The sequence below is a fragment of the Mirounga angustirostris genome, unplaced genomic scaffold (genome assembly GCF_029215605.1).
Source record: "Mirounga angustirostris isolate CCGP_5_RB_7025 unplaced genomic scaffold, mMirAng1.0.hap1 SCAF_2, whole genome shotgun sequence".
NCBI classification, from domain to species: domain Eukaryota; kingdom Metazoa; phylum Chordata; class Mammalia; order Carnivora; family Phocidae; genus Mirounga; species Mirounga angustirostris.
In genome coordinates, this window is record NW_026991710.1 from 180,820,448 (window position 1) to 180,847,645 (window position 27,198).

Genomic DNA, 27,198 nt, shown 5'->3' on the forward strand with positions numbered 1-27,198 from the left:
TTTCCAAAAATTACCTTGCCTCCTTTCACTCTTCCTGCATTATCTTCCAGAGCAACAATATGTTCTTTGCAAATGAAGGGTTAAGTACTGTAAGTATATACATTTTTATTAAGAATAATTGATCTGACACAAAAAATATGTTCTAGTTATTTTTAAAATTGGCACATTATAAATGCCAAGTGCCTTCCAATTCAGCAATTAGGTTATAAAAATTAAATCATGAATCTTACAATTTACATCAATTTCATTCTCAATAGGGAATATTGAAATTGACATTAAGGCAAATAGGAGAGAATACATGGGGCAGAAATGAAACAACAAGCCCTTGCATGGCACAATCCTCTAATGTTACTTGAAATATCATTTACCAAGATGTATGAAGTGAGGGAACTCATATTCTTGAATAAGTCACTTGAGAAAAAAGATTATGGAATCACACACACGCATGCACATGCATTCACAAATACATACGTATATGTGTGTGGTTAGATAAAGTAGGAAAGATGCACATTTGTCCCTGCGTCCAAAGTGGCTTGAAAATGAATTTATTAAGTTGCATAAGTCTGCAGTAAAGGCAATGTGCCTGCTGGAATAGAGCTTTTTTCTTGAACAATGTCCCTGCAGGTGAAACTTCTCCAACTCCAAGGGCAGGCAGAGCTTGCATGTAAAGCAGGAGGATGAGCAACAGATGGAGTGTGGGAGAGAAAAGACAAATGCATGGCTATTTGGATCTCCAAAGGAAATCCCCGATACCCTGATAAGTCAAATGCAGGATTAACTGGCTTTGCTTAGGACCACTGAGTCCTTTATGATTCTAAGATAAAGTAGGCTTAATTTCTGCATGAGAGATAGGACCAGCCTGGGGATTCTCCACAGTAAGACTATAAAACTCTCTGACAGTAACCACGCCTCAATGAAAACAACCCGTTGGTTTCCCTTTACCGGATTAAAGAAACTCTAGGATTCCCCTCAACATTTGGACTGCTGATGCCACACCAGAGAAACAACATGCATTTCACCCCCACAAACCACTCTTGCAGTAGTATTGTTTTAATAGCACACATTTTGAATGTTCCTTCTTTGTATGCTTAGTGTTTTAGTCACACCTCTATAATAATACTGACTAAAATTTTACCAAAAATATTTGTGTATATGTTTATCTCAGTAAGAGATTGAGAACTCTCAGGTAGGGACTACATCTCATTTTTTCTATTGCTGATGGCTAGTCTCTTCCATATATAGAATAGGGACCCAATATTTCTGTTCAGTAAACATATAAATAAATGGCTATAAAATACACAGGCACAAATACCTTCATAGACAAATATTAATTTATAAATTTATACTCTTTACATATAATTTTTCTTTCCACATTTGATAATATTCTTATATTTGGTAATGTTTCTTTATTTTCAAAAAGTTTTTAAATGGGTGATAGTTTAGATCCAATATAATCAGTGAAAATATATATAATTGGAGGAGAGAGATCATAAAGCTATTAAATATTACACATCAAGATTTTATAAATCTGACAGTGATAATAAAGTTTTTGCACATTTGCTTAATTGCAAATGACAGCACATTCTATGCCATTGAATTACTCAAAAAATGTAGAATTAAAAAGAGTCACACATCATATACTATCAAAGCTAGGGATGACATAAGTCCAATCAATTTGAGATGACTATTTTCAGACCAAAAAAAAGCACAAATAGATAATTAAATACAAGTAAGTTGTAGGTACCAGCAGTCTCAAATTTATAGGCATATGTAAATATTTTTAAAGTTTCAGGAAGAGTGTTGTCAATTATCTAGGAATTTTCAGCTGAGTCATTTGTCAGTGTTTAAGATTCATTGTGTATGAATTATTCAAATATATACTTTTATAGTTTGTTAGATATTTTCTTACAATATGGCATTTCCTTATTGGTATGAACAAACAGAGTATTTTCTCCTTCTTTTCCTACTGCATTTCTTTGTTCAAGGCATGATTTCTTATTCCAGTAATTTGTTCCTAGAGTAATTACTAATGAGTCTCATTATAATGCCATAAAGCAAACATGAAACTTCTAATTTTACATATAAGTCTAACTATATTTATAAATATATATATACCAGAATTATGCATTATGTAGTTCATGTATAAATGATTTCTAAGCAATAAATGGGGAAATAATAATGGAAAGAAAACTTAAAACTTATGATACTCTCTAAAGGACAAAGCAAAATGCAGATTAAATGCATGGTTAATGTGTTTTGAAAGTAATAAGAACTACAGCTAGACAGAATATTAAGAAAAATTTTCCAGTTAGTTTTTACCATGTCAATAAAAAGCAAATTTTTTCATGCTTAATTACTTTTCTGGCATTCTAATTCATAGATGATTTTAAATTATGGGAAATAAATAGTATTAATTATAGAGTAATAATGTATTTTCATGTTTTTTATGTACAGTGTGTCTCAAAATCCTAATTCCTTTTTTGCTGAGAGTATTCCAATAAACTCGTATCCAGAAATATGATTGTCCATCTACAACAACGCCATGAACCCGTGGAACCTTACTCCTTAGTAACTTTTATTTTGTTTCAGAAACAGTAATAAAAGTAATCTAAGAAAATGAAAAAATAAAGTTTTCTTCTGTGCACCTGGATAGCCCATTTTCTCACAACTCCTGTTGAAAAATCCTATTAATTTTTCTTACAGATTCAACTCACATACCACCTCTTTCCTAAAGTCGTCTCTATTTCTTCCTCCATTTTCCCTGATTTTAGCAGTATCGTCCACTATGCTTATATCATTTTAATTGGGCTTCTTTTTTTATAGATTTTTTTTAAATTTTATTTATTTGACAGAGAGAGACACAGCAAGATAGGGAACACAAGCATGGGGAGGGAGCACAAGCAGGGGGAGTGGGGGAGGGAGAAGCAGGCTTCCCGCTGAGCAGGGAGTCCAATGCGGGGGTGGGGGGGGTGGGGGGGGAGACTCTGGGATCATGACCTGAGCAGGAGGCAGATGCTTAACGACTGAGCCACCCAGGTGCCCCTTAATTGGGCTTCTTTTTAGCATACTGGTTTTTTCTTTGTAATATGGTTTATATCTCTTTGCCATTAAATCGCAAATTTCAAAACATCAGGGCCAGCTTTTCTCTGTCTCCAACATTTATCATGCTGTGTTACATATAGTTCATACAAAGATGGCCTGCTGGATTCTTATTACCATCTTTCTTCTTCCATCTGCATTAATGAGGATAATACAAATTGTGCAAATGACTAATACAGAAGAAAATTAAAACAAAAGCTCCTACTTGAGAAGTTTATGCACTGTCTTTTTTGGAGAAGAAGAAACAGTTGACAATATCATTACAAGGTCATTTAAAATATAAACAGCAAAACTAATAAATTATTGAACACTACATCTGAAACTAATGATGTACTATATGTTCTCTAATTGAATTTAAATAAAAAAATATAAACAGTATTATGATGATAATTACATGTCATTTGAAGAGGCCAGCATGCTAAACTCTATCTACATTATGATTAAAACTATAAAATACTTATATGCATTTTCAAAAGGTTTGTAATATAAAATTGAAGGCAAACGAGTCACTATATTAGTTGTTGACTTTTTCTTGACTGTTATATCACAATTATGTAGTACATTTATACAGTTCATTAAATAATTGTCCAGGAGAGTCCCTAGAAGCCTATCTCCACATAGCATTATATCTGGATGTAACAACTTCAAAATCCAATATTTACTCTAAAAAATTTATATAGAGACAATATTATTTTTCCCTGGCATTCTTGGGACCTCACATGTTATGGTGCTGGGACCTTTTTTTTCTTTTCTTTTCTTTACTTTTTTTTTTTTTTCTTTTTTCCTGATCTCAAAACTCTCTCTAAGGTAGTCAAATCTTTATAGAACCCAGCCAGCATAGGATGGATGGAAAACAATTGTGCCATATCCCGTATCGATGAGATCCTAAATTTGACTTTTCCTGTTTAGGTAGAGTTTCCAAATACAAATTATCTTACTTTCAATATGAAATATATGGTATTTGACCAAGGCTTTGAATCAACATCTTGTTGTTACATAATTGTGTTCCAAATACAATGATCTCAAAAATCCCAATCTGTTCTCTTGCAGTAAAATAATTAAATCTAGCTAATCAACCTAGTATAACAAGATAACAATGATCTATGAATCTCAAAAATCACATATCTCCCATGGGTATATAGTTATTAATATTAGAAATGTTTGAAGAAAAAAGAAAACTAAATTTGGGATGCTAAACACAATTAAAATATACTACAAGTAAGTTTTGTACAAAAGGAACATCAGGTACAAAAAATGAGACTAACACCATTTGCAAATATCAAAATTAACTAAAGAGGGAAGCTTGAAGTCTTAATCTATAACACAGATTTCTTTATTTAAGAAAGAAGTGCAGCATAATAGATCAAAACGGACTTAATCAAAACCGTGGCTGCCTATATAGTAATAATAAATAAAGACTGCTGTATTTTAGCATATGGTTATTTCCAAATGACTTGGTATTTTGTTTTTCTAAAATTGCTATCACAAAACACTGATGTACCAAGATGCTTTTCGCAGCAGTGGTAGATATACTGCTGTTTTCTTTGCCACCAGAGTGGGGGTCAAAAATTTAGTGAAACTGATTTAGGGCTCTGTCTGGTTCAAGTAACCTCAATGACTGGTTAATTTACAGGTAAAAGGGGGAGCAATGAAACATAAATTTCACGTGGATATGGTGTCAATTAAATTGTCACATGACAGAGTGGATGACATTTTTTTTCTTAAAGAAGTGCAAAGACATTTTCAAAACATCCACAAAAATGTGCTAGCTCAAAAAGTGATTTTCCTCACCTATAAAATGGAAATTATAAAGCTTATCATATAGGGGTGCTGAGAAGAATAATGAACCATCAGAATCTATAAGATTACTTCATGGTTTTATTGTGTTATTGTTGTTCAAAACAGGTAATGTGGAAACCAACATGAACCCTTTTTGAAAACACGTTAATCTCGGTAATGTTCACAAGATTGGTTTTAAGCCAAGTGAAACGGGACTTTTCCATTCGGTACAGAACATTTTATTCAAGACAGAACAGTTTGGTTACTCGAGGCCTCTGAACTCAATTTTTATTTCTGAGGCTGGCTTCTCTCACTTCGCAAACTTTTATCCACCTTCCTGATAGCAAAAGTTTTAACCTCATTTTCCCATCAGGAATCCTACTATTAATCTCTCTCTTTCCCTGCCATGCCAGGGTTCTGATTAATTAAAGCACTGTGCATTCAGAAATTCTTTCAATCCACAAATATTTATTGAATGTCACTTTGTACTAGTCCCAGTGGCAAATAAAGCCAACTCAAGAAGCTTAGAGTCAAATGTGGAGACAGACTTAGACAAATAATAAAAATACAATATGATGTGTACAATCAAATAAAAATAAAGGCTACACTGTATTAGGAGCCCCGACACTGCAGCCTTAAACTTTGGGCAAATTCCCTAGACAACCACTTAGCATTACTTGACCTTCCAACATAAGCGTAGTCTAGTAGTTATCAACAGAGATATTACTTTGTCCAAAGTAAGTTTAGAAATGTGTGGGACAACTTTTAGTTGTCACAGTAATTTAAGATTTATCTAGTTTTTCATTTGGTGGAAAGTTCCAGGAATAAAATTGCATTGTAGTATGCAGAATTTAAAAAGATATGAACAGCTGGAACTTTTATCCTTGTTAGTAAGAGTAAATATTTATTACTCAAACCACTTTGGAAAATTATTTTCCAATATCTGATACTAATCTAAACACATACATAGCCAATGAACTAGGAATTTCCTTCCTAAGTGTATGCCTGAATGAAGTGCAAACAAAAGTCAACAAAAGATATATACAAGAATTTCATAGCAGTGCTATTCATTATTGGCAAAAAAAGGAAACAACCCAAAAGTCTTTAAAGAACAGAATAAATAGACTGCATTATTTACACTATGAAATGCTCTATAAAAATGAAAAAAAGTATGAATATTGCTTAAGGCAACAATATAGATGAATTTCACAAACAAGACGTTGAGTGAAAGAAGCAAGATGAAATTTCATCCCATTTTTAAAAAACTCAAAACAGGTACAGGTAATCAACAGTGATAGAAATTTGAATATGGTTATGTTTAGGATTAATAACTGGGAGACATGAAGAATGTTTCTGAAGTGCTGGTAATGTTCTATGTCTTGATTTTGATTCTGGTTAAATAGGCATGTTCACATATTTAAAAAATCATTTCTGTACCACTACAACTTCTGCACTTACCTGAACATGTGATACACTTAAGGTTTTTTGGGGTTTTTTTTTAAGTTTACTTAGAAAAATTTTAAATCTGAGGTACCAAAACATCAACTCAAATCCTACAAAGAAAGTAGCAAAGAGAAGAATGTAGTTTTACAATGGAAGGATTTGGCAGCACGACCTTAACTAAGCATTCAAATAGCATCAGTTGGTATGGGACAAAAGGAAATACACAATGTCAGCTCTGAACCCTTCTTGCCAAAACAATTGAATATGTACATAGCCAAGACTTAAAAAAATTTACAATTTATAGGTGGTAATACTAGGGTAATGGAACATGAGGAAACAATCCAGACACTTCTAGACTCTGATACATTCTGTAAGATTAATGTCCTAGACTTACTGAAAGATCACTGGGAAGGAAAAAAGTGGAGAAACTCTTGTAGTTTAAAAGATAAGTGAGATCTACAACAACAAATTGCAATGCAGAAATCTGGATGGGATTCTAAACAGGAAAAACTCTGAAACATTTTAGTATAATTGGAAAAACTGGAATTTGAAGAAGTGCAATTGGACCAGGAGAGAACAGTTCATATTGGACTAACCCATGCATCGAAGTATAAACCTGGGGGAAAATGTTTTAAAAACAAGACAACAAAGATTGAAATCACTGGAGAGCAACCAAACCAGGTAGAATTTGAGGGTAAAATCCTTGAGAGAAGGGAAGAGTGAAAAGAGATTGACACATTCACCTCTGCTTTTTCCCTGAGATCATTTTCCAACTTTCAGCTTAAGGGAAGCACCCCCTAAAGTGTCAGTCTTACTGGGCTGCAGAGACAAGGGTCAAAAGACTAGAAGAGCAGGCTTCCAGACTTGAAGAACAGAAACCTCTTCAAATTGTTGACTGACTTATAAGCTGTACATATACGGGGAGAAACTCTTAAGAAACCAAATGGAAAAAAGCACCTGGAGGCTAGAGAGGTGAGCATTTTTTACAACAGCCACATGATCTGAAAAGTAAGAAGCCTGGAGTTCAAGCCTTATGTAGATGCAGATATCTTGCAAATATACTGAGCTTATTATTATTATTATTATTATTATTATTATTATTATTATTGTTATGTTATGTTAATCACCATATATTACATCATTAGTTTTTGATGTAGTGTTCCATGATTCATTGTTTGCATATAATACCCAGTGCTCCATTCTATACTGAGCTTTTATGTAAGTTATGGGAAAGACCATGACCCTGGAGACACCATGTCCTCATATTATCACCCACAACTTAGTAAGGACAAAATTATAATGGAATTCTCATGATCCCTGAAACCAACCTTTTACAGGATCATGGTGACATATGGTGCTTTATCTGCCTGCCATAAAAAAAAAAAAAATCACATTCTCAAGTGGGAATATAATGTTGTGCAGAGACTTTAAAATTTCTAACTGGCAATATCTGTGAGTAAAATAAAAATGTATCAATAACATAAAATGTATAAATGAATAAAAAATGGATGAGTCATGCTAAAATTCAAAATGACTGAAAACCAAGAAAAAAGGAAGATATTTTTGAAAAACCTACAGGTTTTCATATGTTTGATATATTTAAGATAATAGAGAAAAAAGGTACAACATAGATGAAGAGATAAAAAATATCAACAGAGAATTGGAATCTACAAAAAAAATCGAAATGACATTCTACAAGCAAAAAAATAAAAGATCTGAAATAAGTACTCCTTGGAAGAGTTAAAAGCACAAAAGACAAGTAGTAAACTCAGAAAGGTCAGTAGAAAATAATCAAATTGAGGTACAGTTAAAAAATAATGGGAGAATAAAAGAAACAGAAGACAGAGTGAAAGAGATGTGGAATGCTATCAAAAGTTTTATCAGAGTATAACTGAATCTGAGGAGCAAAGCAAATAGGACAGAAGCAATATTTTAAAAAATAATGGATCAAAATTTCCCAAATCTGTTCAAATACATCAATTTACAGATTCTAGAAGCTTATCACACCTCTAGAAAGAATTTTTTAAACCAAAACTTAAACAACTACATCTCTGGGCATCATTGTCAAACAGATGAAATAAAGACAAAAACAATCATAAAAGCAGTCAGAAATAATAAACTTGTTTTCTTCAAAGAAGGACTAATGCAACTGATGACTGACTTTTCATCAGAAAAGGAAATATTTTTAAGTTGTGAAAGAAAGGTTTCAATATTTCAATCAGAAACTCAGAAACTCAGAAACTTTTAAAAACTCAGAAACTTTTAAAAACTAAGATATGCGTATGTGTTGCTAACAGATATGCTCGAGGAAAAGACTAAAGGAAGTCCTTCAGACTGAAGACAAAGGAATCCAATGCAAGTGTGCAAGTGCAGCAAGGAAGAGAACTATTAAGTGTTTTTAAAAATGAGTAAATATAAACAGTTATGGAAAGAATAAAACAAAAAAATAATAATGCCTCCACAGGCATTGTTTTATAACATATGTGAATGAAAATTAACTGTCAAAAACAGTAACACTGCCAAGGGTGAAAGGAGATGCATTTACTTTGTTACAGGATGTTTGTTTATTTCAGTCAGTGGTAAAAGTACTAATTCAAGTAACCTGTACTAAGATGAGGAGCCACATTGAAATCTGTAAGGTAGTCACTAAAAACATTTTTTTAATATGTATAACTTAAAAGATTACAGAAAAGTTAAGGTAAAATATTAAACCATATTTGATTAATTCAAAAGACGGTCATAAAGGATAAAAAAAAAGGGAGAGTATTATGCTAAGCAAAATAAGTCAATCAGAGAAAGAGAGATACCATATGATTTCACTCATCTGGTATCTGAAATTCTGGTGGAATTTAAGAAACAAAACAAATAAGCATGGGGGGGAAAAGAGAGAGAGAGAAATCAACAAACTGACAGTTACCAGAAGGGAGGGGGTGGGGGATGGATGAAATAGGTGATGAAATAGGTGATGGGGATTAAGGAGTGGACTTGTCTGATAAGCACTGGGGGTTGTATGGAAGTGTTGAATCACTATATTGTACACCAGAAATTGATATTACACCGTATGTTAACTAACTGGGATTTAAATAAAAACTTAAAAAAAGAAAAGATAAAGGAAAAAGGAGCTGATATGACAAAAAGAAAACAAAATAGCTAATTTTTAGGCTTCAACACACTAATAGTAACTTTATTAAATGTAAATGAAACAAATGTCAAAATAAAAGATTGTCAGTCTAGACTTAAAAAAATGAGACCAAAAAAAAAAAGAAAAGACCAAAATATATACAGCTTGCAAGAAATACACTTTATAACTGTGGCCAGAGAAAAGTTAAAAGGAAAAAGATGGAAAATGATTATATCATGGAAAAGATATTGCATAGCTATTTTGTTAGGCGCACAAGAATTTAAGGCAACAAGTACTACTGGATGTAAAGAGAGTCTTTTTTTCTTTTTATAAAAAGGAGTTAATGCCACAGCAAGACATAACAGATCTTCCTCGACTTGTAATGGGGTTACATCCCTATAAACCCATCTTAAGTCGAAATATAGTAAATTGAAAATGCATTTAATACATCTAACCTGCTAAACAGCATAGCTTAGCCTAGCCTACCTTAAATGTACTCAGAACACTTACATTAGCCTACAGTTGGGCAAAATCATCTGACACAAAGCCTATTGTATACGAAAGTATTGCATAGCTCATGTAATTTCCTAAATACTGTACTGAAGATGAAAAACAGAATGGATGTATGGGGACAGAACAGTTCTAAGTGTATCAGCTCTTTACCTTTGTGTTTGCGTGGCTGACAGAGCTGCACCTCCTGCCACTGACCAGGACTGAGAGAGGCTATTGTGCGACGTATCACTAGCCCAGGAAAAGATCAAACTACAAAATTTGAAGTAGTTTCTAGTGAATGTGTATCACTTCTGCATCTGTGTAAGGTTGAAAAATTGTAAGTCAAACCATCGAAAACTGAAGACCATCTGTGCTAACACTGTATGTACCTAACATCAGGGCCTCAAATTACATAAAGCAAATGTTGACAGAACTAAAAGTAGAAACAGGTAAGTTCAGTGCCATAGCTGCATATTTTAATACATCACTGTCAGTAACTAATAAAACAAGTAAAGATCTGTAAGGGTATATAAGATTTAAGAAATACAGTCAGCCAACTTGGCCAAATATACATATGTAGAACCTTATGCCCCATGTTTACACTATGCACATTCTTTATAAGTGCCCAGGGAACATTTGATGAAATAGATCATTTACCAGATTAACCCTTCACCAGTATAGATAATATGCCATGCCATGAAGAAAGTTTCAACAAATTTCAAAGAACTAAAATCATATAGAGTATTATGTGACCACATAAGTGGAATTAAACAAGATATCAATAATAGAAAGATAACTAGATCTTCAACTAATTAGTTGAAAGTAAGCCATGTACTTCTAAATAAGTCATGTGTTAAAAAATAAATCATAATAGAAATTAGATATATTTTTAAGCTGAGTGACTACATAACAGATAACTTGTGGAATGCAGCTAAAACAGAGTTTAGAGGGAAATTTATATTTTTCAGTGTAAAAATACATAAATTTTTGTTTAATTACTAAATGTTCATTAAGACCACATGGAGATACAATTTAGATTGTATTCTTAGATTGTGAAAAGCTAAAAATTCTCACAGTAATAAGTATTGACAAAAACCAGAACAATAAGAACTCTTACAAAGTAATGATTTAGGTGCAAATTAAAATAATCACTTGGGAGAAAAAAGACTGCTATGTAGCTGAAGTTATGTTTATCTTATAATTTAGGACTTGTACTCAGGTATATATGTTAAAGACCTACATGTTAGACATACACAATACAAGGAAAATGTTTTCAAGAATAGCAACTTTACTGGTAATATTTCAGCAACAGGGCAATGAACTGAATATGTAACAAGGTGCCATTAAACACTGAAAAATAATGGACACATGTTTAATTATCAGCATGAATTATTGTCAGAAAAATAATGTTGAGTAGAAAAAACAAGTTGCTGAAATATACATATATAGAGAGAGCAAGAGAGAGAAATATTTATAGAAATACATATGTGCTGTTTTCCTAATTATTTAAGATGTTTTTAGTGTCAAAATCTATCATTTACATAAGGTTGAAATATAAGATTCAAACAGGTAGACATTACTATGAGTCAGGTATATATCTATGTAATAAAAGGGTAAACAAATACATGGAAATATTGATAGAGGGAGCAATGCAATCTGGGAGTGGTACTTGGGCCTCCAGAATGCTGGTAAAATTTTATTTCTTGAATTATATAGTGGGTACACATAGCATACAAGTTATACCAGTCTTTATCTTTTTTGTTTTCTAGAATACTTTCAATATTAGTCATATTCTAGAATACTTTCTATATTTTGTTTTCTAGAATACTTTCAATATTAATCATATTCTAGAATACTTTCAAGATACATAATAAAAGCAAACATTTCCAATTTTTTTAAACAGTGAATACATTGGCATTTGTCCTTAAAAATACTTTCTCGTTTTTCTAACCTCCAACAACTATCCAATAATTTATAATGTAATGAGTGACTATTCATTCTGGGAATTATTCTTTATTTAAAATTTGATTTTAAATGGCCCTCTTGTGCACAACTTAAATTTATCATATAAATGTTTCATAACACAGTCCCAAATTGATAAAATATAGGTGTCCCTTTGGTTTGCTGACCAGTAGTGGACAAACTTCCTTGCACCCATCATCCAAGATAAGAGTTAGCAAGAAATTACACCCTTTATTCCTCCCTCAACCCAGACATCCCCCAACACACACATGAGATTCCTACCCACTCCTCCACATTCTGTGTTTGTGATTTGCTTGCATACTACAGTTTTTAAAATCATGTTATTATATTTCTAAAAACCACTTTAGTTTGTTTTCTCTTTACAAAGAGTATCATGTTTTATATAGCTCTCTGTGATTTACTTTCTTCAATCAGTAATATAATGAAAATATTTATCTGTATTCTTTAATGTAGCTCTATTCATTCAATTTGACTGCTATATAATATTCAATCATGTGAGCATACTGAAATGTATTTATCCAGTTGCTTGCCAATTACCATTTGGGTGGTTTATTTTTAATCTTTGAAGAAGATAAATTTGGAAAGCTATCTAGTCTCTGTATCATTTTTTATGATATATCTCAAATGACTTTTGTTAAGGCAATTTATGCTCATATGTCTGCTCTGATTTATATTTCATACTGAATCCATCTATAAGTATACATTAGTTTCATTCAAATATATAAATCTGTATGGTACATTGGTTTATATGCATTATTTTTTAAAACTTATAAATATTAAGATAAGTATATGTGTTGCCGAAGCGAGCACTATAAATATTAAGATAAGTAAAAAAAAATAGAAACCAGCCATAATCATCCCATCTGGAGTTATATCCTCTAAATTCATCAAGAAACATGTTGCTGCATATGCTTCCAGACTTCTTTTTATCCATCTTTTTTGTCTCTCAGAAATCAACTGAAAGGGGCGCCTGGGTGGTCAGTCGTTAAGCGTCTGCCTTCGGCTCAGGTCATGATCCCAGGGTTCTGGGATCGAGCCCCACATTGGGCTCCCTCCTCTGCGGGAAGCCTGCTTCTCCCTCTCCCACTCCTCCTGCTTGTGTTCCTGCTCTCTCTATCTCTGTCAAATAAATAAATAATCTTTAAAAAAAAAATCAATTGAAAGGAAAATGTTGTTAGGATGTCTATTTTAATCTTTCCTTGTTAATACTGCTATACTTTGTAATACTCATGACATCACAGGATTTAATGTACATATGTATCAGAGAAAAGTATTGAAATGAGCAAGTTCTTTGATTACTAAAGCAGTTGAACAGTTTCATTTTCTTATCTGTGTTTATTTTATGAATGACCTTGTCATGCCCTTTACCCATTTTCTTTTGTTATTCATCTTTTTTTAAGCTTTAATGTATTTATATTTGAGGAATATTATTACATTTTTACATAGGTTTTATATGTTTACTGACTTTCCATTTCTCTCCTATATAAATAGATATTTATTTATATTTGTGTAGTACTTAAATATTTAACTTTACATAGTTAAATGCATATATAATTTTAGTTATGATTTCTGATTTTGCTATTTGACTTTAAAAAACTCTTCCCAGTTTGCTAAAATGCAAATACATAGTTATCTGTATGTTTACTTGTAGTTATCAGGTGTGCTGGGGAAGAGGAGAATATGTTACATTTAAATTTTCATTCCATCAAAAGTTTAACCTCCATTCTTGGTGTAACTCTCCCTCTCTCCAAAATCTGCTGTTTTGTGTCAAAGAGTAATGTCATTCTGTCGCCAGATCCATAAGTACAGCTGTTGTACCTCTCCTGGGTCCTCAGTGTTGTTGCTCTTAAATACTGTTCTATAATGACAAACAGAATCTATCTGGTGGGCTCCCAATTTTGCCAAAGCCTGCCTTTATCTATAGCTCTCATTCTTCCAGACTTTGACAAATTAAAGGGTTTCTGCCATACCTTTTAATTTGAAATTCCTATTCTTCCCTTTTTTTTTTTTTAAGATTTTATTTATTTGTTTGAGAGAGAGAGAATGAGAGACAGAGAGCACGAGAGGGAAGTGGGTCAGAGGGAGAAGCAGACCCCCTGCTGAGCAGGGAGCCCAATGTGGGACTCGATCCCGGGACTCCAGGATCATGACCTGAGCTGAAGGCAGTCACTTAACCAACTGAGCCACCCAGGTGCCCCTATTCTTCCCTTGGATCTAGCACTCCTGCCATTGGAAAGAAATTCAACATATGTGTTGACTATGTATATATACATACACACACACATATACATACATACATACATACATATACACACACACATATATATGTATATACATACACACTGAGTAGTTCATAAACAACAGGTATATATTGCTCACAGTTCTGATGGCTGGAAGTTTAAGATCAGAGTGTCAGCATGATCAGATGAGGGTCCTGTTCCAAGTATGACTTTTAGTTGTATCCTCACATGGCAGTAGGAATAAAGGATCTCTCTAGAGCATCTTTTATAGTCACTAATCCCATTATTGAGGGTTCCACCTTCATGACCTAGCACTTCCTAAAGGTACTAGGAATTATTACCATAATCTGTGGTTTAGGATTTCAACTTATGAATTTGGGTGGACACAAACATTCAGACCATAGCATTATATGTAACAGAAAATTTTTTTCAATGCTATACTTTGGATAGCCTTTAAGCTGATATATATGCCACAGGATTATTCTGATGTTTAAATTCCTATGGTTATTTCTATAGTAATTGAGAAATGACATGTAAAATGCATTTGTTCTACTTCTTTTCCACCTCATTACATGCAAATGTTAAAATGAGACTTTTAAATGTGGCATTGAAATAATGAGAGAGATTAAAAAATAGAAGAGTATTTTAGATCAAGGGAAAATTTTATAAGGATGTAAAAATAAGCTCATTAATTCTCAGAGAGAAAAAAAGGAAATGAAAGAATATAGTGAAAAAGAGGGAAGGAAGAGGAAGTATGCAGGATTCAAGTAACTGCTTTAGAAAGATCTTAAAGTAATATTCACGACTTAAATTCTATAAATTAAGCAGAAAGGATAAGAGAACAAGTAGAGATACATAGTAATAGTTTTGATTTTATAATCAATTCATGTAGGTTCAATATAGTTCAGAGACATAGATTTATATAAGAGGGCCAAAATAGAGTTTTTTATTGAATCCAAACTAGGGAAAAATTAAATTCCCACATGCTTACTGCCATTATAATTCTGCAACAAGACGATGTTTTTCTTCAGCAAACTCCCACCCCCTATATTTAAGAGTAATGTGTGATATCTTTGTCCAGTATGAAAGGAAAATCTTATGTGGTTTCAGCAGTTTCCACAGCTCCTGAATTCATAAAGAGAACTTTAAGAGTCATATAACAGTGGACAGAAGTGGTCCGTGAAAGTTACAATTTGCTTGAGTTCACCTGGAAAGTAGGTATCAATGATAAGACTTAAATCCAGATCTCCTCGCCTGACTCAAAATTCTTCCCAATTAATCATTTGGCATTCACCTTTCTCCATATAGATTTTTACTTAATTCCTATTAACACTTTTCCCAGAATGTGCATGAAATATTAATCTTATAGTATTCATATATGTGAGTTTAGCAGATAGTATTCTGCAGTAGAATAAATGAAGTTAAATAGTCTTTCTCAATGAAGTATGTAGGAAAATTCCTTATGGATGAGTACTGTAAAATTCTTTAAGATGTGCTATATTATGTGATTTTTTCAAATTTAGAGGTAATGGTTGAACTGGTGATGCTCTGCAGAACACTCTTTGGGAAGTCATCTTATAGTTCATGTATATCCTTTAATTAAAAAAAAGAATTTATAATACCATCTCAAAGGAAGCTATTGACTAAATTTTGAACTCAGATATCTGGCAAAGAGAATATTCTAATTGCTTCCAAGATAAGAAAAAAATTTTGATATTAGAGATGCTACTTAGCACAGCATTAAGAGCTATGGATATAATTATGAGAACCAGACACAATTCCAGCCCACATGGAGAATATAGTTTAGTGAAGTATACAAACAGAAAAAAAATCTTACAAACAAATGTAAAATTGTAACTGTTGCTATAATAAGTGCTATAAAGAAAACAATACTTATGCTATAATCTATGATCCAATGAGGGAGAAAATTATGTTAGAGTTCAGAATTGAAGAATGAATGAGAGAAAACCAAGTGAATACATGTCAGAAGGACATTCTAAGCAGACATATGGTCTGTGCAAAGCCTTGGGGTGAGAGGGAACACAAATTCTTATAAGGCAAGTGGAAAGAATAAAGGAGAATATTATACAAAATAAAGCTAAAGAAGTAGGTACAGACCCGTTCTTGTGGCCCATTATAAGTCATGTAAAGAACTTTATTTAAGGTCAATTAAAGAGTTTGGAGCAGGGAAGATGGCATATTATTTTTATTTTGAAATGGTCAATCTGTCTAGAGATAACAGGATATGACAACCCACATCATCCCTCCCCAGTGTGGCACAGCTCAGTGCTAAAGAGATTTTTTTGGCCAGTTATTCTTTCCACCAGGGAAACTGAGAGCATGTGAGTAAGCACCAGCCTTCCCCAGCTCTGCAGAATTCTTCCAGAGATCCACTTCTTTCTTCCCCTGATCCAGACTACTGAGGTGGGCTGCAAGATTGAGGAATGTGGAGCAGCTGGGAGAGTGAAATTAAAGAGTCTTGGGTCCTATTTACTATATTACAGACTCCACCAAGAAACCCACCCACAAGCCACTAGGAATGCCTCATCTGTAGATTCCCCAAGTGGTCCACAGGCAATACACCTCACCCCATGGCCAGCTCCCTCTGTGAGCTCTCCATGGCAGCTGGAGTGAACTGTGACAGAGAGTTAATGAGTATTCACAGGACCATAATAATTTCCTAGTAACTGAACTCAAAGATATGAAAAAAAAAAAGAACAAAGATATGAAAATCTATAATTTCCCTGATAAATAATTCAAAGTAACTATTTTAAGGAAGCTCAAGAGGCTACCAGAAAATACACAGAGACAACTCAATTAAATTAGATAAACGATATATAACAAAATTAGAAGTTTAACAGAGACACAGAAATCATATAAAAGAGCCCGGAATTGGAGCTGAATGATACAATGAATGAAATGAAAAATATAACAAACAGCATCAACATATGCATCAAACAGAAGAAAGAATATGAAGTGGAAGGCAGGACTTGTGAAATTATCCAGTCATAGGAGAACAAAGGAAAAAGAATGAGGAGAGCCTATATGAATTATAGCATATCATTTAGAGAAACAATCTATGCATTACTGTACCCTTAGAAGCAGGAGAGAGAGAAAGGAGCAGAAAGCTTATTTAAAGGAGAAACATGACTGAGAACCTCCCAAATTAGTGGAGAGATTTGGATACTCAAGTTCATAAAACTAAATAGGTCACCCAAAACTAAAACAGAAAATTATCTTCTCCAAACTTATTATCATAAAATTAATTAAATTTCAGGACATAAATTTTAATATTTTAAATTTAATATAAAATTATATATATAATATATATAAATATATAAATTTAATATAAAATTTTAATAAATTAAAATTAAGGACATAAATTTAAAAGAAGCAAAAAAAATTATCACATACAAGGGAACCCCTAGAAGGTTATCAGTGGATTTGGATAATATAATCAAAGTTGTGGGGGGGAAAAAAAACTGTCTACCAACAATACTTTACCTGGTAAAGTCCCTCAGAAATGAAGGTGAGACAGACTTTCCCAAACAAATAAAAGCAGAGAGAGATCAGCATCACTAACCTGCCTTATAAGAAAAGCTATAATGGGTTCTTCAAGAAGAAATCAAAGGATGCTTATTAGTAATATTAAAGCATATTAAAGTATACAATACACTGGTAAAGATGGGTATATACTCAAATTCAGAATCAGAACACTCTAATATTGTAATAAGATGGTGTGTTAATAACTTAACTCTAGTATAAAAGTTAAAAGGCAAAAGAATTAAAAATAGCTATGTAATTTGTTAAAGGATACAGTAAATTGTGACATCAAAAATATAAAATGTGGAGGAGAAGAAAAAGAATAAGTTTTTGTATGCAATTAAAGTGGTTATTAGTGTAAAATAGACTGTTATATCTATAAAATGCTTTATGTAAGACTCATGGTAACCACAAAGCAAAAACCTACAGTGGATATGCAAAAGATAAAGAGAATCGATATTATTGTGGAAAATTATCAATTCACAAATGGAGACACTAAGAGAGAAAGCAAGGAATAATGGAACTACAAAACAGCCAAAACCAATTAAGATAGTATTAGGAAGTCCTTCTCTATGAATAATTACTTAAATGTGCATAGACTAACTTCTCCATCTAAAGTCATTAAGTGGTTTGTTGGATACAAAAACAAGACCCAACTATATTCTGCCTACAAAAGACTCACTTCAGCTTTCAGGACACATGAAGAGTGAAAGTAAAGGAATAGAAAAAGATATTCCATGCAAGGAAAAACCAAAAAAGAGCAGAAGTAGCTACACTTACATAAGAAAAAACAGAGTTTAACACAAAGCTGTAATGAGACAAAAAAAGGTCATTATACAATGATAAAGGGGTCAATTTATCAAGAGGATATACAATCACAAATATAAATGCACACAACTTTGAAGCACCTAAATATATTAAAAGCATATACTAAGAGATCTGAAGGGGGAAATAGACAACACCACAATAATAGTAGAGGATGGGGCGCCTGGGTGGCTCAGTCGTTAAGCGGCTGCCTTCGGCTCAGGTCATGATCTAAGGGTCCTGGGGTCGAGCCCCGCATCGGGCTCCCTGCTCCGCGGGAAGCCTGCTTCTCCCTCTCCCATTCCCCCTGCTTATATTCCCTCTCTCACTGTGTCTCTCTCTGTCAGATAAATAAATAAAATCTTTAAAAAAAAATAAAATAAATAAAAAAAATAAAAATAATAGTAGAGGATGTCAACATAGCACTTTCAACAAAAGGTAAGTAATCAGACAGAAAATCAGTAAGGCAACATTGGACTTGAATTATATTTAAAACAAATGGACCTAACAGACATATACAGAAATTCCATCCAAGAGCATCAGAATACACATTCCTCTCAAGTGTACCTGAAACATTTTCCAGAATAGATCATATGTTATGTCACAAAACAAGTCATAGCAAATTTGAGAACAAGTTTACCTTTACTGACTGCAACAGTATGAAACTAGATATCAGTAACAGTAGAAAAATTGAAAAATTCACAAATATGTGGAAATTAAACAATACATTCTGGAACAACCAACAGATCAAAGAAGAAATGAAAAGGGAAAGATGTCTTGAAACAAACAAAAGTGGAACATAACATGCCAAAACTTATGGAATGCAGCAAAAGTGGTTTAAGAGGGAATTTCATAGAGATAAATGTCCTCAAATAGACAACTTAACTTTATACCTCAAGGAACCAGAAAAATAATGACAAACTAAGCCCAATTTAGCAGAAGGAAGGAAATAACAATGATCAGAGCATAAATAAATGAAATAAAGATCATAAAACCAATAGAAAATATCAATGAAACTAAGACCTGATTTCTGAAAAGATAAGCAATACTAACAAACCTTTAGCTAGATGCAGAAAAAGAGAAAGAGGATTCAAAGAAATAAAATGAAGCATAAAAGAGGATATTATATAATCAAATAAATAAAATGAGACAAAAAAGAGTATTTTGATACTACAAAAATTCAAAGGATGGCTTCTTGTCTGACATCTTAGTGAGCTGCAGGAGTGGCTGCTGGTCTCCCAGCTTTGCAATGCCACCCAAGGACGACAAGAAAAAGAAAGGTGCTAGAAAGTCAGCCAAAAAAGACAAAGACCCAATGCCAAAAAGAAAACGTGTCCAAAGGCAAAGTTCAGGACAAGCTCAATAACCTGGTCTATTTTGACAAAGCGACATATGACATACTCTGTAAGGAAGTTCCCAACTATAAGCTTATAACTCCAGCTGTTGTCTCTAAGAGACTGAAGAATTGAGGTTCCCTGGCCAGGGCAGTCCTTCAGGAGCTCCTTACTTAGTAAAGGACTCATTAAACTGGTTTCAAAGCACAGAGCTGAAGTAACTTACACCAGAAACACAAGATGCCCCAGCTGCTACTGAAGATGCATGAACAGATCTTCCAGGTGTACATTTTAGAAAATAAAACTTTATTAAATAAAAAAAAATCAAAGGATGGTAAGAGACTACTATGAACAAGTATATGATGTTTATTCCTACTCTTATACCTCTCTAAAGGCAGGACTATCAAGATCTTGGAACCTCATTGGGAATAGAACTATATCCAGCTCAATGCTCTCTGCCAGAGTCATGGGTAATGTGAATTCTGTAGCATTTAATCATAACTCCATACAAGGAAATGTAAACTTTTGTAATGTGGTTTCTTTGTACGTGGTAGCATGGTTACAAAATTCTAGGCAACCATAGGTACACGGAGGTTGGTAGACCAAGATAAAGGAAACTGTAAATTCAGATTCAGTCATTCACAAAAATAGGTTTATACAGCTCTATAAGCCAAGTTATTGCATTAAAAAAAAAAAAACCACTTCCAAATTCTCTCATAATGGAGTTTGGCGGACTCAGCTCATGGTTTTTTTTCACTGTTTAACTAGGGTATCTCTATTTTCCGTTAAGGCTTAAACAGATAATAGAGTTTGGAAGGAGAAAATTTTAATATGAGGTGGGGAAATCTTGATCTTTTCAGATAAATGTGATTATAGGAACATGATATTAAAGTAAAAGGGCTACGTATACATGTGTCTCCCTATTTCTCTTTTTTCTGGTTGGGCTCACACATCAAGGGAGTACCTTAAATAAACTGAGGACAGCAATAAGTACAGACTTCAATGTGTTCCAACTAAGAAGCATGCCTACATCAAATAAACTAGATAATCCAGTGTGGTCATGTGCAGTGAGTCAGGCACTGGAGTTTAGATGTTCAGTGCCCTATGATGCAGTGAATTATTTAATGAGCCAGTAGGCCACCCATGGGCTCTGTCAGAGCAACATATAACTTCACTCTATAGAGTCATGAAAACCGGTATGGCTCCTTACCTTATTTCCCATTTTCCATTGCCCTTCTTTCCTCCCACTATTGAATGTGGAATATATTTCCACTTAAGTTAACCAGAGTCAATTTTAGTTGCCACAATCACATATCCTTAACTGATAAAAATAGTCACGCTTTTATCCTTTAAAAAATAGCACTATAGACTTAATTCAGTAACAGTTATAACTACCTGAAGCCCTTTTACATATTTTAGTGTGCTTATCATCTGGAATATATGCACTCTCTTCCAATGTTCCTGAATTTCACTCTAGAATATTCATTAAAAATGGAGGATGGATCTACTCATTTATTTAATTAGAAAGACTTGACTTATTGCTATAGTTACATTGACATTTCTCCCACCATGATTCTTTTTAAATTTTCAGTCATTCATATTCTTTTTCCTGTTTAAATGAAATATTTCATTTTGAAAAATCTATATTTTTCTTCCATTATCTAAACTCCATTTTAAGATAATACAGGTACTTTAGCTTACTTTTTATAGCAGATAACCACATAAATATTAAATTATTGCAAGTATTAATTTATGGCAATGTATTTTAATTTATTATATTGAGTCTAGAACTTTTTATAATAGCAATCCATCATTTATAATCTATGAACAAAATACACAGTAACAAGAGTGGGACTTTTTTTAAATTGGAAGCTCAAATTTAGGAAAGGTCTTAAAAACAAATAGCTTCAATATTCTGAACTGATTTTCTTACAAATAGCAGTTTTGTATTTGTTTTGGCTTTTTTTTTTATTAAATCCTATATCTTGACAGAAATCTGCAATCAAAGGCACTTTTGGAGATAATATAGCACTGAGTGCAGAACACTTTTATAGTCTCCTAAATGTAAGCTACAGTTTGTCTTGAGAAAGAACATGTCCCTGGGACGGTTTGTAAGATACAAGAAATAACACATTTTCAAGTAGTTTTTACTGTCACAAGGGGAAAAAAAAAAATAGCTAAACGTATCTAAAGGAGCCCTGCACTATAATCTAACAGTCTTTATTATGTAGACTGCTGTTTTTAAAGAGTCAATATGGTGAAGAAAAAATATAATAGGGTTTGGAACAATACAGATTGGAGTTTAAATTGAGGGTCTATACTATATATAATATATGATGCACATTATTTTCATATTTTACAATTCCTGAAGACAAAAAACATGCAGCAATTGCTGTCATGATGTAGTTGTCATTGCTTGTACATGAGTAAGCACCAGACATTTGAGTCAAAAGTAGCAGAATGGGTATCTGTGCTGGGAAAGCAAACTTGAACACAATGGTAAAATACATTTTAATTCTAGAAGCAAGTGATTGTGAGGAAGAGGTGGGATTAGTGATGACTTGATATGTTTAATAATAATCATGGAATAGAACAATTATAGGAAAATTTTACATATTTGCAAAAAACTTTACTTTTGTATAAAAAGCTATGAATTCTTTTATGGTTTCCCTAAAAAATGCTGTTCCACTAACTTTCTGGTATTACAGAGTAATAATGATAATAGCATCAAAAACTTCCTATAAGTAGTCACAGTTTGGCTGAGTAGGCTATAATTTGAGTGTCAATTTTTTTTATATATTAAGGAACTATTTTTGTCCGTTCTTTTAAAATTATAGTACTTTTTTCTCTTTGGAATGGCACTTATTTTCACATATTCAATCGGTAGAATTGATTATAATTTAAATCATGTTTGCAATAAAATGAGTTTCAAGTTTTTCTTTATATATATCTTTGGACTTAGCTGCAAATTTCACCTTTGTGTTCTAAACTGAGATAATCAAAATTCAATGGACAAGTATGTGTTTAGAAAGACATACTTATTTTTGAAAACAAATATGTTATTGCCATGGGACAGCATTGATAAAAGGTGACAACTGGATATGACAATGTAACACTGTAGATGAAAACATCCTTTAAAAATGACAAATTGGGCGCCTGGGTGGCTCAGTTGGTTAAGCGACTGCCTTCGGCTCAGGTCATGATCCTGGAGTCCCGGGATCGAGTCCCGCATTGGGCTCCCTGCTCTGCAGGGAGTCTGCTTCTCCCTCTGACCCTCCCCCCTCTCATGTGCTCTCTCTCATTCTCTCTCTCTCAAATAAATAAATAAAATCTTTTAAAAAAATAAATAAATAAATAAAAATAAATAAAAATGACAAATTCCTCCTAGAAAAAGTAGTTAGCAAAAACAGAGAAGATAATTATGAATCATAAAATTACCCAAAAAGAACTTATATTTTTCTTGCTGGCTAGCTGATTTGACAAGTGAGGAATGAAAAGGATGAGCCAGTCATATTTATGACCCAAGGAAGAATAATCTATTAGTATTCTATATTAATGTATAAATATTTAATTCTCACATATTTTCCATGAGCACTTTAATTGGGTCACACATGTCACCGGGCACTCCTCCATGCTCAGAATCATTTGAAGACTGAGGGTTGCGGTGTTAAGTTTCCACTTAGGTGTGGGGAAATCAGTAAAACTGAGGATCTTATTGTTAATATATCATTTATACTCACTGGCCAGTGAATATATATCAAAGGATTCTGAGTTGTCAAAATTCACACTGTAGAAGTGATTTTAACAATCATGATGAGTTGCTGTAGCAAACCGTCTCTGGTGCAAAGCAGTTTCTATCACCACTTGCCCCCAGTTCCCCTGTGTAAATAGGAATCTATCTTCCCGTTGTGCCAGCTAGCAGAGAATATGAAAATAACCCAGGTGGCCTTTATTACATCTCAAGTTGGAAAAGAGAGCATGCTGCCCTCGTAAGGAAGGGATGGAAAGAAATTAATACTAACAGATTTTTTTTTAACCTAAGAGATTCATGCCATGCTTTTATATTCTTTTATTAAATTGACACTTTTAGCTTCACTTTGGAAAAAAATGTGTAATAGAGGAAATTGGGGAAATAGAATAAAGAATCACCATCTGCACATGATTTATTTTGTAATACGTTTTATTACTCTTTTTGAAGCTAGATGAGGTTATACAATGAATTCTACATAACATCTTATCTAGTCTTTTTGTTGTTGTTGTTCCATCTCTTTCACCTTGCACTGATAGCAACTTCCTTTACCACGGCATTGTAAAAAGACTAGCCTTGCCTCACCAAAGTGAGAACAGTTTTTAGTGGTTTCCGTAATGGGTTTTATACACCATTGATTCATTTTGTATGTATCAGTGAAGGATAAACATAAAGCCAGATATAACAATGGTGAACTAATTGACAGGAATTCTGGAAGTAGATTCCTCAGAGATTATGTAAAAGTTTTTACATTACCAAAGCCAAGTGAGGCTGGTTCAGAGCTGGTCTTCCATAATAATAAGCTGATATCTGTTGAGGGCTTACTATGAATGAGCCAAGTATTACTTTAAGTGCTGCACATGTATTATCATTTTTTCCCTCAACAGAAGCTTTAATTTATCTCCTAATGACCTATGAAGATGCTCAAAGAGCCAAAGGACACCATGGAAAAAGAACTGAAAGAAACTAGGAGAAAATGTCTCAAAAAATAGACAATGTGAATAAAGGAAAAATGTAAAAAAGAATCAAATAGAAATTCTGGAGCTGAAAAGTATAGTAACTGGAATGCCCTAGGAGTAAACTGATGCACAGAGAGCCAAGGTTACATATCTGGTAGGACACAGAGCCAGAATTTGAACCTGTGTAGGGCTCATGGTCTACCTGTCCTGTCAACCTGATTGGACGTAAGGGTCCAGTGGTTGTCAGGTTCCTTTTGTTTCCATCACCTGCACTGGCCAACCCCAAAACTAGAAGTTTACACTGGGAAAGAATGTTCCTTTAAAGCCTCGTTCAGGTGAAGAATTCTAATTCTAAATTCTAAATCTACTTAAGATATGGAAAAAGATTTAAGCAGACTACAAATAGAAACATGACATTTAGTATAAGAAAAAGATACCAATTTTCCTAAAATATTATGACATTTCTAAGAGATTTTGCAACCCAATATTAGCAGAATATAGGGCTGCAAATCTCTCAAGACACTACTTATGGGTATTAAGAATATTCTGAAAAGCCACTAGACATTGTGTACCTATGCACTAAAAACTCAGATTCATTCACCTGAGCATATTCCAGTTCAACAAATCGATCATTTAAAAAATAGAACTATGGAGCAAGATATGTACAAGCAACTTTATAAACTGTGCCGACCTCAGTTAGGGAAATGCACAAAAGAATAACCATGTGATGTAAACTTAAATGAGAAAATAAGGACATTAACTTTTATATACAGCAAATTTTAAAATATTGCAAGTATATAAATATTACTTAAAAAATATATAAGATATTAATAGTGATAAACTCTGGATGGCAACATTGTAAGTAATGGGTCTTTATACTTGTGGATATTTAAAGTTTTTCCACAGTAGGTGTTTAATAATTTTATATTTACTCAAATATAATACAAAATGGAAAAAGCAGACAGCAAAACGTAAGCTCAGAATTATGTTAATTTGGGGGGGGGATGTGAGCCTAGAAAAGTTAAGATTAGATAGTTACATTATTTGGTCATATTTCCTTGCTTTTGCCTGTAGTTCTTCAAACAGCAAGTGTTTTTATAATCAGAATAAAGTTATAGAATACTGTGTTCTATATAATGATCAAAAAATTGCTAAGACGATTCTTAAAAGGAAGTGTAATACCAAAGTGTTGTTTTCTTTCTGATTAGAAAGCTAATCCTTGACAATCCCTGGATCTAGTGCTGAGTGGGCAAGATCTCTGGTTTTTGTCATTGGCAGCTACTGCTGTATTTCCAACACTCAGCACAGTCTGTTACAAAGAAGCTCTTCAAAATTATTTAAGTTAATTCCACACATTCAGTCTATGCCAACAGAAGGTTCAGTCCTGACCAGTAAGCAGCAACTCACTCCTTATGTGATTACAGCTTCTCCTTCAGGCAGAGTACAGACTCCAAATACAATGGGAGTCTTCCTTTAATTTCAAATACCTATTCTTCATGCCTCCAGCTTGCTAATGTATAACCTTGGGGAAACTACGTAAACATTATGAGATTATTTCTCCCATTTTCAAAATGAAGATAGCATTATTTAATTTTTAGGGTAACTATATTAATCAAGTAAATGTTATTATAACTAACCTGCAGTTCACCTGGACATACGATAAGCCAAATGGGGTTCAATAAATGTATACACTTTGGTAACCCATTGTTTTTTTTTCTTTTTTATTGAATAAACTTGATATGTAATGTGTAAGTTTGAAGTGCACAGAGTGTCACTTTGATACATTTATATACTGTAATATGGTTGATGTCATGATACTTATATAATCACAGTACAATTATTATTTTCTATATTCACTATACTGTGCATTAGATCTCTACGGTTTCTTTACTACTTGTTATAGGTTTGTACCCTTAAACACCATCACTTATATCTTCACCCTCCCCTGTCCCACCATCTCTTGGTAACCACCATTTTATTCTGTTTTTTACAGGCTTAATTTTTTCAGATTGCACATATAAGTGATATCATACAGTACTACTTGTCTTTCTGTCTGACTTATTCTCACTTAGCGTGGGTCCCTATGTTGTTGCAAATAAGAGGACATCTTTCTCCTGGCTGAAAAATATTCCATTGTGTATATATGCCATATCCTTTTCATTCATTCATCCATTGATGGGCATTTGGATTATTTCCATATCTTGGCTATTGTGAATAATGCTTCAGTAAACATGGGAGTGCAGATATCTCATCAAAATCATGTTCCCTTTTCCTTTGAGTATATACCCAGAAGTGGAATTTCTGGATCACATAGTAAATCTATTTTTAATTTTTTGAGGACACTCCCTATTGTTTTCCATAGTGGCTATACCAATTTACATTCCCACCAACAATGTATAAAGATTCCCTTTATACCACATCCTCACCAGCACCCATTGTGTCTTGTCTTATAATGATAGCTATTCTAACAGGTGTGAGGTGATGTCTTATTGTGGTTTTGATTTGCATTTCCGTTACGATTAGTAATGTTGAGCATCTTTTCATGTGTCTGTTAGCCAATTTGATGTCCTCTTTGGAGAAATGTCTATTTAGCTCTTCTGCCCAATTCTTAATTGGATTATTGTTTTTGCTATTGAGTTGCAAGACTTCTTTA

General features: G+C 33.2%; 1 pseudogene; it reads left to right on the plus strand.

Moving 5' to 3' along the window:
- The first annotated feature begins 19,753 nt into the window (after positions 1 to 19,753).
- LOC123847384 (small ribosomal subunit protein eS25-like) lies at positions 19,754 to 20,107 on the plus strand (annotated as a pseudogene).
- The last annotated feature ends 7,091 nt before the right edge of the window (positions 20,108 to 27,198 follow it).